Consider the following 14,001-nt stretch of genomic DNA (forward strand, 5'->3'; position numbering starts at 1 on the left):
CTCGGGCTTACCATGCGGTGCTGCTCCCGGATCTGTTCTTCTCTTACCTTGTCCTGCGCTCCCGCGATGTCCCTCCTGCAGTGTCCCCTGTAATGTCCTCCGGCGGATCCCGGCATCTGTCTTCTGCGGCCATGTAGAGTATTGGCAGAAATGCCAGATCTTCCAGAACTCCTGCCGTGCACAGGACCCTGACACTCCAGCTCCCGTCCTATTTTTTATCTTACCACAGTAACATTGTACTACTCTGGGGAAATGACCGGTTTGTGGTTCCTTTTTGGTGCACTAGCTGCTATCGTAAGCGCTCGCCTTTATCTCTATGGTTCTTAACACTTTACATACTAAGGACATTTGAATGACCCCTTAATGTGGAGGGGTTTAAGAGTAAGGAACACAGAGTTACTGTAATTGGTCAATAGTATTTAATGCAGAGTGCGGGGTCAGTAGCATGTAACACAGAGTACAGGTATCATGGAGAAAACAAAAGAGAGCGCAGAGGTCAGGAGTAGATAGTGCAAAATGTAGGGGTCAGGCATTAGTAGCACAGAGTAACGTACTATGTCTATTTCCACTCCGATCTGAGGTCTGAGAGGCGGCAACCAGTTTTGATGGAGGGGTGACACAGTGGGGTCATGATCTACACAACAAAAGGGTAGATCACAATCAACCTGTTGCCAACTCCCACTATAGAATGACTACAAAATGCCAAATCATGGTCTTTGATGCTTCTGTGTGTTGCACAGCATCAGGTCCCAGCTCTACAAAGACTAGGCCGATGTGCCCTTTCCTGTGGCTCTTGAGGAGCTATCTCTCATGGAGACAGCCTTATATTTACCACAACACACCAAGCTGTGCACAAGCTTCTTATAGTTTGATGACCCAAAGTAATAGATAGCAGGGTCCAGACAACAGTTGATGCTACTACAACTAACAGATAGCATGTAGGCAAAGTACACAGAGTTACCAAATGACTTATCAAAAGTCAGACAATAAATCAAGAGGAGAATATTGGTCGGGCCAAAACAGAAGATATACTCAAAAAGTACCGTGACGCAAAGAGACACGGATCTGGATTTTTTAACGGTGCTTTCAATTTTGGAAGAGCTTAAAGTTCGGATGGTCACGATGTAACAAAATGTTATAATCAAAAAAGACAGCAAAAAGACAATGGAAATAAAAGTGATGAAATAATACAAGTAAAAATCCATGTGTTTAATATCCAGCATGTCGTAACAAGTTGTAATGTTCAGTTGGTCAATGCGAACAGTTAGATTGATGGTGAAAAGCGGCACAGCGCCGGCGATGGAAACCACCCAGATAAAGAAACAGGTTATCCAGGCTCTGCTCACTGTGCGCCATAAAAGGGACTGCATGGGATAGACCACCGCCAAGAACCGGTCCACGCTGATACCGGTCATGAGCAGGATGGAGCAGTACATGTTGGAGTAAAATGCGACGGTGATAAATTGGCACATCCCTTCTCCGATCACCCAATCGTTTCCTAAGAATCGATAAGCAATATTGAAAGGCAGCAAGATGACGAAGAGGACATCGGAGATGGCTAAGTTCAACATGAAAACCACTGATGGTGTCTTTGTAGTTCTGAACAGGAATATGATGATCGCTATTACATTGCAAGGCAGTGATACGAGGAATACGACTGTGTAGACTGAAGGGATAAATGTAGTCGACCACCTACTGCTGAAAATAGCTAAAACATCTTCATCTGAATTCACCATGAAGGTCGTGATGTTTTCATTGTCAATTTCTAAATCTAAAGAAAACATCAAACAATTAGGAACTTAACCACAGTAACTGAACATAGCACCAGGACTATGATAAAAACTAAAAAAGACAAAGCACTAGTATACATAATACACCCATAAAAGTTAGAAGTGATGTGAGGTTGTGAGGAACATGATCTCCCAGCATGGTAGAACCTATACCTTTTCCGGTTGGAGGGCACTTTGCCATGTGCTGGCCACTTGGACAGTGGTCAAGATTTGGTAGATTGCCTATACTGTGCACGGTGGTGATACAGCTGAATGCCAAAAAGATATAGAAAGTGGTGTGTGAGTTTGAGCACACAGGAGAATTCCCTTAATAAAGGACTGTGGAAGTATTTGGACGTGTAGTGTGAATCTGCTTTGTTCCGATGAAATGAGGTTGTGGGCAATCAAATTCCTCTGCTTTGCTAGACTTTCCCAACAGTTCTGGACCATCACACAAGTCTACATAATTCATAGGTCATAGAATAGTTCATAGTTCATAGAATAGTTCATAGAATAGTACTGGAACATTGCTAGGCTCAGGCACCTGAGGCAAGTAAACATGCCCATGATCTGCAATATTTACCCACTTTCCTAGGTGGAATGACCACCCTCCACCCTTTTGTTAGTGCTTGCATACTTCAGAAGATATTGCCTCCTCAGGTAAGTAATCACTGAGATCAATGATATTGTCAGGGATCGCCGCGGTGCTGGTCCCAGCGCAGGCGCAGTGCGCCACCCTGCACTGGGATACGGGCACTAGGTCCAGACCGGCCGCAGCGACGAACTCGCGAATGCGCACTAGGGTCCACGGGTGCGTGCCTGGCACCAATGACAGCGCAGGGCGTGATATATAAATCCCCCTGAGCTGTCACAGGTTGCTGTTTGGTCTTTCCTGTTCCCTGATCTGTGTGTACCCTGTATTCTGATAAGTTGCTGACCCGGATTGCTCCTGACATTGCTGTACTCTCCTGCCCTGACCCTTGGCTTGCCTGACCTCTCTCCTGGATTCCCCCTGTTGGTTCTGATCTACTGTTGCTGACCTGGCGTGTGACCCGACTATTCTCTGCCTGCTGTTTTGTACCTCGCAGACCCCATGGCTCCCGACTCGGCTCGTTTGACCCCGCACCTGCTCAGCCATCCATCCCGTCGGGATCACCCGACCTCCTCATATCAGGCTTTTACCCTGCGGGAGCCCCTGGCGGACGCCTCTACCACTGGTGAGTGTACCCAGTAGTCACGACCTGGTCTCGGTGCGCTCCAAGTCCATCCCCACCATCAGGGGCCCTGGTGAACAAGTGCTCCGGGACTTAGACTCCACGCTCTGGAAGCACCTGACCAGAGCAGGTTTTTTTGTTGCTGTGATTGGCGAAAGCCTATCACATGACACAGATGGGCTGTGATTGGCCCAGTCTCTACCATGTGATAATGTGTGCAACTCAATTGTATGCAATGGATGGCATGAAAGGAAGCCATCCATTGTTTACAACTGTCATGTGACCTGCTGTGATTGGTTACAGTGGTCACATGATACTGGCAAGGGCCTTGTACACAGATCTGTCATGAGTTGTGTCTCATGGACACAACGAGTGACAGATCTCACCACAGTGCACCTGTGCGGGCACACGCAAGGCGCGTCCTGGGGTGGACAACATATGACATCCACCCGGATCGATGAAAGGCCCACCCGGCCATTATTTTGCTATTGGCCGGGCAAGAACTGTTACAGAGGTTGTAAAATAATTTTTTTTACCTAATATAAAAAAGATGTTATACAATACTGTGCAATTGAGTTGGGACAAACAGGATATTACAATGAGACAATTTCAAGTTTACAAAACTAATTTATTTACTATCTGTCAGTAATGGACATGGCCTCCCTTAGCTTTAACCCCCTTTACCCTCTTAGGCATTGATGCCACTAATTTTTCACACAAATCCTTCACTTTGGGGTCCCTAAATCACACTTGGAGAACACTTTCTATCAATTAAAATGTTGTTATACAATTCATCTTCCTTATGCTAGCCTTCACAATGGCCCACAGATCTTCTATTGGGTTTACGTCTGGTGAATTTCCTGGCCATTGCAATATTTTTAATTTTTGTTGGGGAAAACAAGTCCTTAATTATCTTGGAACTGTGGCAGGGAGCTAGGTCTTGCTGGAACACTCCATCGCCGTCAAGAAACAGCTTCTTCTTAGGTTTTGGGTCAGTTTTGCCATCAGAACACCTATATACTTATTGCTATCCATCATGCCTTCAATTGGGCATATATGCGGCCCCATGGAAAAAAGCCCAGTCCATATACACTTGATAGGAAGGGGTTAGCAGTAATGCACCACCAAAACATGACTTTAGGTGGGTGTTTAGGGGCTTGCTGGATGTGGTCAGTTCAAAGGTGTTCTACAGGTGAGAGCTGAATAACGTTTGACCTGTATCCATGAACATGAAATTGGGTTCATCTGATAATATTACATTCTTCCACTGCTCCAAAGTCCACTCTATACCTCTTTGCCCATAACAATGGCTTCTTCTTTATAGTAGGTGTCAAGAGCTGCTTCTTAACTGGGAGTCTTGCTCTGCGATCATGCGGTGCACAGTGGAAGCATCCACATAACTCCATGAGATGCAAGCTCCCTTTTGATTCCCCCACTTGTCTACTTTGGGTTTATGATGCTAATTCTTCTGCTTAGACCATCATTCCTCAGTTTCTTCCAGTCTGTTTCTTCCACAACATCGTTGGTTCGTATCCCAACAACAGCACCACCTGCCTGGAGTTTGCATGTTCTCCTTGTGCCTGTGTGGGTTTCCTCCGGGTACTCGTTTCCTCCCACACTCCAAAGACATGCTGGTAGGTTAACCCCTTGCCCTCCAGAGGATTTCCCCCCCTTCCTGACCAGGCCATTTTTCGCATTACAGTGCTGAGTTATTTTAACTGACAATTGCGCGGTCATGCAAAGCTGCACCCAAATTAAATTTATGTCCTTTTTTTCCCACAAATAGAGCTTTCTTTCAGTGGTATTTGGTCACCTGTGCGGTATTTATTTTTTGCGCTATAAAAAAAAAGTCTGACAATTTTGAGAGAAAAAAACAATATTTTTGACTTTTTGCTATCAAATGCATCCAGTAAAAAAATTTTAAAGATCAAATTTCATCATAAATGTAGGCCAAAAATGTATTCTGCTCCATGTTATTGCTAAAAAAAAATCCCAATATGTGTAAATTAATTGGTTTACATGAAAGTTATAACGTTTACAAATGGCGGTATAGATACTGGGATTTTTTAATTATTATTTTTACTAATGGCGGCGATCAGCGACTTATATCCCCAGTGACACCAATACAGCGATCAGTGCTAATAAAAAGCTGTACACTGTACAGGGGCGGACTGACCATTTGGAAACTCGGGCACTGCCCGAGGGCCCGGGGTCAGTAGGGGGCCCCATGAGATGCCCCTGGTACCTTTTTCATAGGCTTTTTTGAGTTTGGGCAAGGACACAGGGGCCCCACGAACCCCTATTGCCCGGGGGCCCCATGAGTTGTCAGTCCGCCCCTGACACTGTACTAATGGCACTGGGCAGGAACGGGTTAACATGCGGGGCGATCAGTTTGTTTAAAAACAGTTCTCTCCCCCCACATTTGCTGTCCCTTCAAAGTAACTCAACACACCACCAGTAATGTCTAAACCGCTGGCAACTAAAGTATAAAACATATATGTAAAAATATATGTGAAAATGACTTTTTATACATTAAAAAAAATCTGAAGAATATATTTTAAAAATATATTTTTTTAAATATATTCTTCAGATTTTTTTTAAAGTTTTAACATATAATTTTTACATATATTTGTAAATGCATTAGAAAAATGTAGATTTGGAGTTTTAAAGACATACAGCATATTTGAAATGCATTTTTAAAAATATATTTTATATATTTTGTAATAAAAATGCATTTCAACATACAGTGTGTGTGTGTGTATGTATGTGTGTGTGTGTATATATGTGTTTATATATATATATATATATATATATATATATATATATATATATATATAATTTTTTATTTTTTTTTTAAATATATTGAATATAGACAAAATTGTAGCATTTCAAATATATGTTAATATATTTGGGAAGAATATTTTTAAAATAGATTTCAAATATATTTTTCTTCCATATGGGAACCACTTGGGACAAGCATCACTGAGTGGCCCCTTTGAGGGTAGAGCTAAAAACATGGTGCCATCCTAGCCGGGAGAATACTACAAACTCATTGAGAGGGAATAAATATCAGGAAGTGTTACATTGACACATCACTTTGCATCCAAATACATCAAAAAATATCTAATGCTAGCTCCATTTTAAAATTTCTATAAATTCATAGAAATATACTCACAGTTTGAATAATTTGAGTCTCCTGAAAAAAGAAAAAAACAAATTTAACTCACAACAAACAGACATGAGGCAATGCGTTGGTGATACTGAAACAGTTATCTATATGACATTAATTAAAACCAATGATCATGGATTATTTTTAGTAAGATCATTTTCTACCTTAGACCCTCATCATTGCATATCATTGCAGGTGTTTTGATGGAGATAATTTGGCATATAAATAGATTCAGAAACTGTAATATTATCTTTACAGCTGCTATTGCTGTGATATTATACAGTCATGTGAAAAATTATGACCCCACGGAACTTGTTAACTTTTTCAACATATTTGAATCAGTAGATATTCATTTAAATGGTGCCTTTAGATAAAGATTAAAAAGTACACCCCTGGCCTCAGAATTGGTTTGGTCCTCTTTAGCTGAAAATACTTCTTATAGGTGCTTTGCATAGCTGCCAACCAGTCCCTGACATCGATTCCATAGAAAATTCCTTCAGGTGCAAAATGTTGGTGGGTTTCCTTGCACGAATGGCCTGTTTTTTAAAACTCCCACCACATTTCAAAGGGATTAAAATAAGGACTCTGACTAGAGCAAGCCATACTAAATTTATCTAGCATCCATAACCTGAAAGTCATGAGAGCATGAGGCCACACTAGCAACTCCACCAAAGAACGTCTCTCAAAGAGAAGAAATGGAGAGAAATAGTCTAGCAGAGTTCTCTGAGCTGCAGGGTGGCTTTGTTTGCTCTCTCTGAATTGCTTGAGTGCAGGGTGGCTTTGTTTACTCTCTCTGAGTTGCCAGAGTGCAGGGTAGCTTTGTTTACTGTTTCTGAGCTACCGGACTGCAGGGTGGCTTTGTTTACTCTCTCAGTGTTGCCTGAGTGCAGGGTGGCTTTCTTTATTCTCTCTGAGTTGCCTGAGTGCAGCCTGACTTTGTTTACTCTCCCTGTGTTGCCTGAATGCAGGGTGACTTTGTTTACTCTCTCTGAGCTGCCCAAGTGCAGGGTGGCTTTGTTTACTCTCTCTGAGCTGCCCAAGTGCAGGGTAGCTTTGTTTACTCTCACTGAAATTGCATAACAAAAATCCATAAAGTCCTCCCCTTGCCCTGAAAAACAATACCGTCCTGAGATGAGATGAATCCTTTCTGCCGCTTCAATTAGTCTAGCAGAGTTCTCTGAGTTGTAGGGTGGCTTTGTTTGCTCTCTCTGAATTGCTTGAGTGCATGGTGGCTTTGTTTACTCTCTCTGAGTTGCCAGAGTGCAGGGTAGCTTTGTTTACTGCTTCTGAGCTGCCGGACTGCAGGGTGGCTTTGTTTACTCTCTCTGTGTTGCCTGAGTGCAGGATGGCTTTCTTTAATCTCTCTGAGTTGCCTGAATGCAGGGTGGCTTTGTTTACTCTCACTGAGCTGCCCAAGTGCAGGGTGGCTTTGTTTACTCTCACTGAAATTGCATAACAAAAATCCATAAAGTCCTCCCCTTGCCCTGAAAAACAATACCGTCCTGAGATGAGATGAATCCTTTCTGCTGCTTCAATTAGTCTAGCAGAGTTATCTGAGCTGCAGGGTGGCTTTGTTTGCTCTCTCTGAATTGCTTGAGTGCATGGTGGCTTTGTTTACTCTCCCTGTGTTGCCTGAATACAGGGTGACTTTGTTTACTCTCTCTGAGCTGCCGGACTGCAGGGTGGCTTTGTTTACTCTCTCTGTGTTGCCTGAGTGCAGGATGGCTTTCTTTAATCTCTTTGAGTTGCCTGAGTGCAGCCTGACTTTGTTTACTCTCCCTGTGTTGCCTGAATGCAGGGTGACTTTGTTTACTCTCACTGAGCTGCCCAAGTGCAGGGTGGCTTTGTTTACTCTCACTGAGCTGCCCAAGTGCAGGGTGGCTTTGTTTACTCTCACTGAGCTGCCCGAGTGCAGGGTGGCTTTGTTTACTCTCAGTGAGCTGCCCGAGTGCAGGGTGGCTTTGGTTACTTGCGGAGTTACCTGAATGCAAAATACTGTGCCTTTGCTAATGTCATGCATAAACTTCCACGTGCTGCTTAAATATTATCTCAGGAACTAATTTGAGGTCAAGTCATAGAAGTCTTGAAGAAGCCACTGACCTGCAGCCAACTATGCAGATCAAAGAGTGAGGACTTCATTCTGATTTCTATGATCTGCATGCTTGTTCTGGTTCAGTGACTCGGAAAGAATTGGAGCCAGAAACAGCCAGGGAGCTAATCATTTCAAATGGAAGTCAGCTATGCCATCCCATCTCTTTCTCTATGTATGGGTTCCCTTCTCTAGGTGCCAGGTTGGGTCGGGTTATTTCCTCACGTGCTTGGTTAATTTTCTCATTTATCCCGATCATTTATCCCGATCATTTATCCCGATCATGGTATAATACATAGAAGCTGATTATATTCAGCAGGACCGGTTATGTAATGTTGAAGAAAATGTGCTGCTCATTTAAATGGCTTCCTCAGGTCTGAAGTAAATTAGTCATCACATACTGTATATGGCTGGAGTGTCAGAAAAAATCTGAAAGATCTTTAACAAAGCACATCAGGGGCGTACCTACAGGGGTCATAATTATCACCCAGCCCCATGCTTCAGGGGGCCAGTGCGGCCCCTCCCTGTAAGCCTGGGTAGCACGGGCGGTGGGGAGGCAGCTACATATTGAGGAACTAATCTCTCCAAGTTCCTCCTGCAGCTGCTGAATGTCTGCGAGGGGGGAAAGGAGGTGAAGCCAGAATTCCAGCTATCCAGCTTTTTTTCTACTTTCCCCTTCGTGCGCTCCATTCCCCCCCCCCCCCCCCCCCCCCCCGAGCTCTTTCCTGGCCCCACTCGTGTTTTCTCCTGCCCCTTGTCCCCCGAAACTCTGCCAGGTTCCCCCCTACCAGGAGCGGACTGGCAACTCATGGGGCCCCCCGGGCAATAGGGGATCATGGGGCCCCTGTGTCCTTGCCCAAACTCAAAAAAAGCCTATGAAAAAGGTACCAGGGGCATCTCATGGGGCCCCCTACTGACCCCGGGCCCACGGGCAGTGCCCGAGTTTCCAAATGGTCAGTCCACCCCTGCCCCCTACCATCTCCCACCAGCTGCTGTGGGGGATCTTTCAGGATGGAGAGTTGGGCAGGGTCATTTACCGGCTCCTTCCTTTTCTGAATGGAGAGTCTGTGATCCGTACCGATCACTGACTCTGTCCAGTAAACTGTGTTTAGTATGCTCCAGTTCATGAATGAAGGGCAAGCTCCGTACAGACCTATTCCCTTCCATTCACGCTGTGCAGCTGAGGTTGCAGAGATGGAGATTGAGGGCTGTGTCCTCAATCTCCTTTCTCTGTCTCAAAGGTGAGATGCCAGGGGTCTATTTAGACCCCTGATATCTCATCAAAGCCCCCCAGCAGGGCTCCTAAAAAAAAATAGTAAAAAATAATTTTAAAAAATAGTGTAAAAAAAAATTAAAAATAATAGAAAAAAAACAAACCCCCAAAAAACTATTGACACCAGTGCCAGAACTACCAGGGTCACAAAGGTCACTCTTATGACAGGGTCGCCCCTGGGCTCAGAGGGATGGGGCCAGGTTTTCCATCTATTTTCTTTTTATTTGTTGAACTCAATTAACATGCATCTTTTTTCAACCGGGCTATATAAGACGTACAGGGAAGTGGTGGTGGATATTTATCAGAGCTGCTGGACATGGAAGGATGGGGGAGGAGCTACTCTGCCATATATTGGACTACTGTGATAAGATATCATATGATATTTCAAGTTAATATGAATTGCTTTTGCAGAATAATATGGATTTTATCGTGGCTTTAAGCCAATGTAGGCTGGGCCCAAGATGGCACTTGAACAGGCTCTGTCCTGCGAGAATGTCCAACTGGGTCTTGTGTGTGGGAACTTTCTGATGGTCCCATCAGTGAGTCCTGGTCCTCTGTGGTGTGCCCCCACATGCCCGACGTGTGCCAAAACCTAGGAGCCAAGAACTCAAATAGACCCTGCTGACCCAAAATGGCCGCTGTGGGTCACATGGCACAGCCAACCAGAACGATGCTCCAAACATTGTTTCCCTTGGACTTCCAATCCAGGCTGAGGTGCCACTCTAGAGGTGAGAGTGCCTCCAAAGGTGAGAAGTCAGGGGTCTATTTAGACCTCTGGTATCTCATCAAAGTCCCCCTATGGGGCTCCTAAAAAAAATTGTAAAAAAAAATTAAAAATGATAAGAAAAGTAAAATAGCAAAACAATAAAAAACAAATTGACACCAGTGCCAGAACTACCAGGATCACAAAGGTTACACTTGTTTCCAGGCCGCCACTGGGCTCGGAGGGAAGGGCCCTGGCCGAGGGTCAGGTGGGCCCTTCATGGTGTTTTGAAGGTTCTACTTATGCCACCGAATCACATCCTTGTGTTTTTAACCACTTCCCAACCGGCCGTTGCATATAAACGGCCGGACGGTGGCAGTGCAGGGTCGGATGGCCGTTTATAAATGGCCTCCCTACACCCTGCTTGTGCGCGCTCCCTGGGAGCGCACAGCACCGCGATCCGGTGCCCGCTGTGTCCTCCGGACACAGTGAAACACCGTTTGTCGGACGGGACCTCTGTACGAGGTCCCGATCATGTGATCACTGATTGGCCAATCAGTGATCACATGCAAAGTAGTAAGCAAGATGTCACTTGTGACATCATTGCTTACTACGTGTAAAATCTGTGAATGATCACCGAGGTCACATGGTACAAGGCTATTCACAACAGCCTTGTATCATGTGACAAACTGTGACCAATCACAGCTCACTCAGTACTTCTCAATGAGTGCAAGAATGCAGCCAGAGAGAAAGAGAAATGATTGCTTTTACATCCTATATGGGTCAGTGTAAAAAAAAAAAAAATCTTCATCACCCCCCACAAGTAGTACAGTGTCACCATGGTGATACTGTACTGCTAGGGTGACAGTATGTAAAAAAATAAATAAAAATAAAAAATAATATAAAAAAAATAAAAATGTAAAAAAAAATGTTTAAAAATTATAATTTTTGGTTATAAACTAATTTGGATTTTTTTTTTTACTAAAAAGATAATGGAATAAATTTTGGCAAAGATTTATGATGAAATATTATTTATTTGCAAAATTTTATTTAAAAAAACACTTTTTTTCAAATTTTTTGGACTTTCTCATTTACATAGCAAAAAAAAATCAAAATCCCAGCGGTGAATAAATACCACCAAAATAAAGCTTTATCTGTCTCAAAAAAATGGTAAAAAATTCAATTGGGTACAGTGTTGCATGACCGCGCAATTGTCATTCAAAGTGTGATAGCTCTGAAAGCTGAAAATTGCCCTGGGGGGGAAGGGGGGGAAAGTGTCCGGACTGGAAGGAGGGAAAGTGTCCGGACTGGAAGGGGGTGACAGTGTCCGGACTGGAAGGGGGGGAAAGTGTCCGGACTGGAAGGGGGGTGAAAGTGTCCGGACTGGAAGGGGGTGAAAGTGTCCGGACTGGAAGGGGGTGAAAGCGTCCGGACTGGAAGGGGGTGAAAGCGTCCGGACTGGAAGGGGGTGAAAGCGTCTGGACTGGAAGGGGGTGAAAGCGTCCGGACTGGAAGGGGGTGAAAGCGTCCGGACTGGAAGGGGGTGAAAGTGTCCGGACTGGAAGGGGGTGAAAGTGTCCGGACTGGAAGGGGGTGAAAGTGTCCGGACTGGAAGGTGGGGAAAGTGTCCGGACTGGAAGGGGGTGAAAGCGTCCGGACTGGAAGGTGGGGAAAGCGTCCGGACTGGAAGGTGGGGAAAGTGTCCGGACTGGAAGGGGGTGAAAGTGTCCGGACTGGAAGGGGGTGAAAGTGTCCGGACTGGAAGGGGGTGAAAGTGTCCCGACTGGAAGGGGGTGAAAGTGTCCGGACTGAAAGGGGGGGAAAGTGTCCGGACTGGAAGGGGGTGAAAGTGTCCGGACTGGAAGGGGGGGAAAGTGTCCGGACTGGAAGTGGTTAAAGCACAGCAAGGAAGAAGCTTGTGGAAGACCCAACACCCAAACACAAGTGACGTAACTGCAGTGCACTGAAGAATATAAAAGCTAGTACATTGGCAGACAAAACAACTGATCAATATATGATCCGACATAGAAGGGAAATTCTGCAGTGTTCCTACATCTTAAAGCAGACCTTTACTTAAAAGTGAAAGTACCACCAATCCGCTTCCTATTCCCTTCCTCTATCGTATTTGGAAGGTTTTTTTGGGGGGAGGGGGAGTGTGTACCTTTTTCTGAAAAAAAGATTTGAAAAATCTCACCTAGGTAAAAACTATGTCAGTATGGCCCACCCAGACCCCCCCACCTGCAACCTACTGGAACGCATTACATGCCCCAGGAGTCTGTTGGACCAATATAATAGTGCAGCGCATGCACAGTGGGGAGCCAGGTGTGAAACAGCAGGAAATCACAGCCGGCTCCCACCGCTAAGACAGTGGTGCTGACAGGGCCGGTGCTACCACTAGGCAAACTAGGCTGCCACCTAGGGCGCATTTCCAACTAGGGGCCAGCCACAGCCACTGGTTTCCCTACACTTCTCCATGGCCGGATCTAGGGGGGTGCTGAGGTGGGCTACAGGTAAGGGGGGGAGGGGGATTTGGTAAGGTGGGATGCTTTTATGCTGGGAAGGGTAATTTGGAGTTTTAACTAGAGGAGGGACTTAGTGAAATTTGTTTTAGATGTGGGGATTGAAGGAAGAGGATTGGTGCTGGGAATTTGTGCTAGGAGAGGGGATTGAGGAGGTTTGTGTTAAGAGGCGATGGGGTGGAGGTGTGCTAGGAGAGGGGATTTGGGGGGGATTTGTGTTAGGAGGTGGGATTGGGGGACACATTTTTACTAGAAGGGGGGATCGGGGGGATTTGTGCTAGGAGGGAGAAAAAGGGGGTTGTGCTATGAAGGGGGATTGGAGGGGTTTGTGCTATGAGGGGGGTGGGGGGGATTTGTACTCAGAAGGAGAATTTGGGGGCATTTGTGTTAGGAAGTGGGATTTGGGGGGGAATTTTTACTAGGAGGGGGGATTGGGGGAATTTGTGCAAGGAGAGGTGGATTGGGGGGTTTGTGTTAGGAGGAGGGATTTGGAGGAATTTGTGCTAGGAGGGGGGGATGAGGGGGATTGTGCTAGGAAGGGGGATTGGAGGGGTTTGTGCTTGGAGGGGGGATTTGTGCTAGGTGGGGGGATTTGTGTTAGAAGGGGGAATTGGGGGGGATTTGTACTAGGAGGAGGGATTGGGGAAATTTGTGCTAGGAGATGGGACTGGGGGAGGGGGTTGTGCTAGGAGGGGGATTTCAGTGGTAATACGTGCTAGGAGGGGGGATTTTGGGGAATTTGTGCTAGTAGGGGGGGGTTGGAGGGGATTGTGCTAGGATTGGGGGGGAGGAATTGTGTTAGGAGGATTAGGAGGGTTTGAGCTAGAAGGGGGGATTTAGGAGGATATGTGTTAGGAGGCGGGATTGGGGGGATTTATGCTAGGAGAGGAGATTTGGGGAAGAGGATTTCTGCTAGGGTGGAAAATGTGAGGGGAAAGAATACATGTGTGGAGGGGATAAGTAGAACTACAGGAGAATTTTTATTTTTTCAGGGGAGGGGCAAGTAGCTGGTCTTGCCTACAATGTAAATTAGTCTAGCACCGACCCTGCATACTGGGCATCCAAAGACCGGCATCAAGAGAACACTGGACATCTGGTCTGGTAAGTACCTGTTTATTAAAAGTCAGCAGTTACAGTATTTGTAGCTGCAGATGTTTAATTTTTTATGAGGATTCTCTTTAGGAAAAAGACATTCTTTCCAGGACTTTGAGGTGCCCATTTGGACAGAGAAGACAACTGATTTTCAAAAAACGTGAAAGAGGCCA

The 14,001-nt window shown here is 45.3% G+C and overlaps 1 pseudogene; it reads right to left on the reverse strand.

Annotated features, from left to right (window-relative positions):
- Positions 1-764: 764 nt before the first annotated feature.
- Positions 765-14,001, reverse strand: part of LOC149438494 (proteinase-activated receptor 1 pseudogene) — a 33,297-nt pseudogene continuing 20,060 nt past the window's right edge.

The sequence above is a fragment of the Staurois parvus genome, unplaced genomic scaffold (genome assembly GCF_062004578.1).
Source record: "Staurois parvus isolate SC_StPar_1 unplaced genomic scaffold, SC_StPar_1.0 ptg001190l, whole genome shotgun sequence".
Lineage (NCBI taxonomy): Eukaryota > Metazoa > Chordata > Amphibia > Anura > Ranidae > Staurois > Staurois parvus.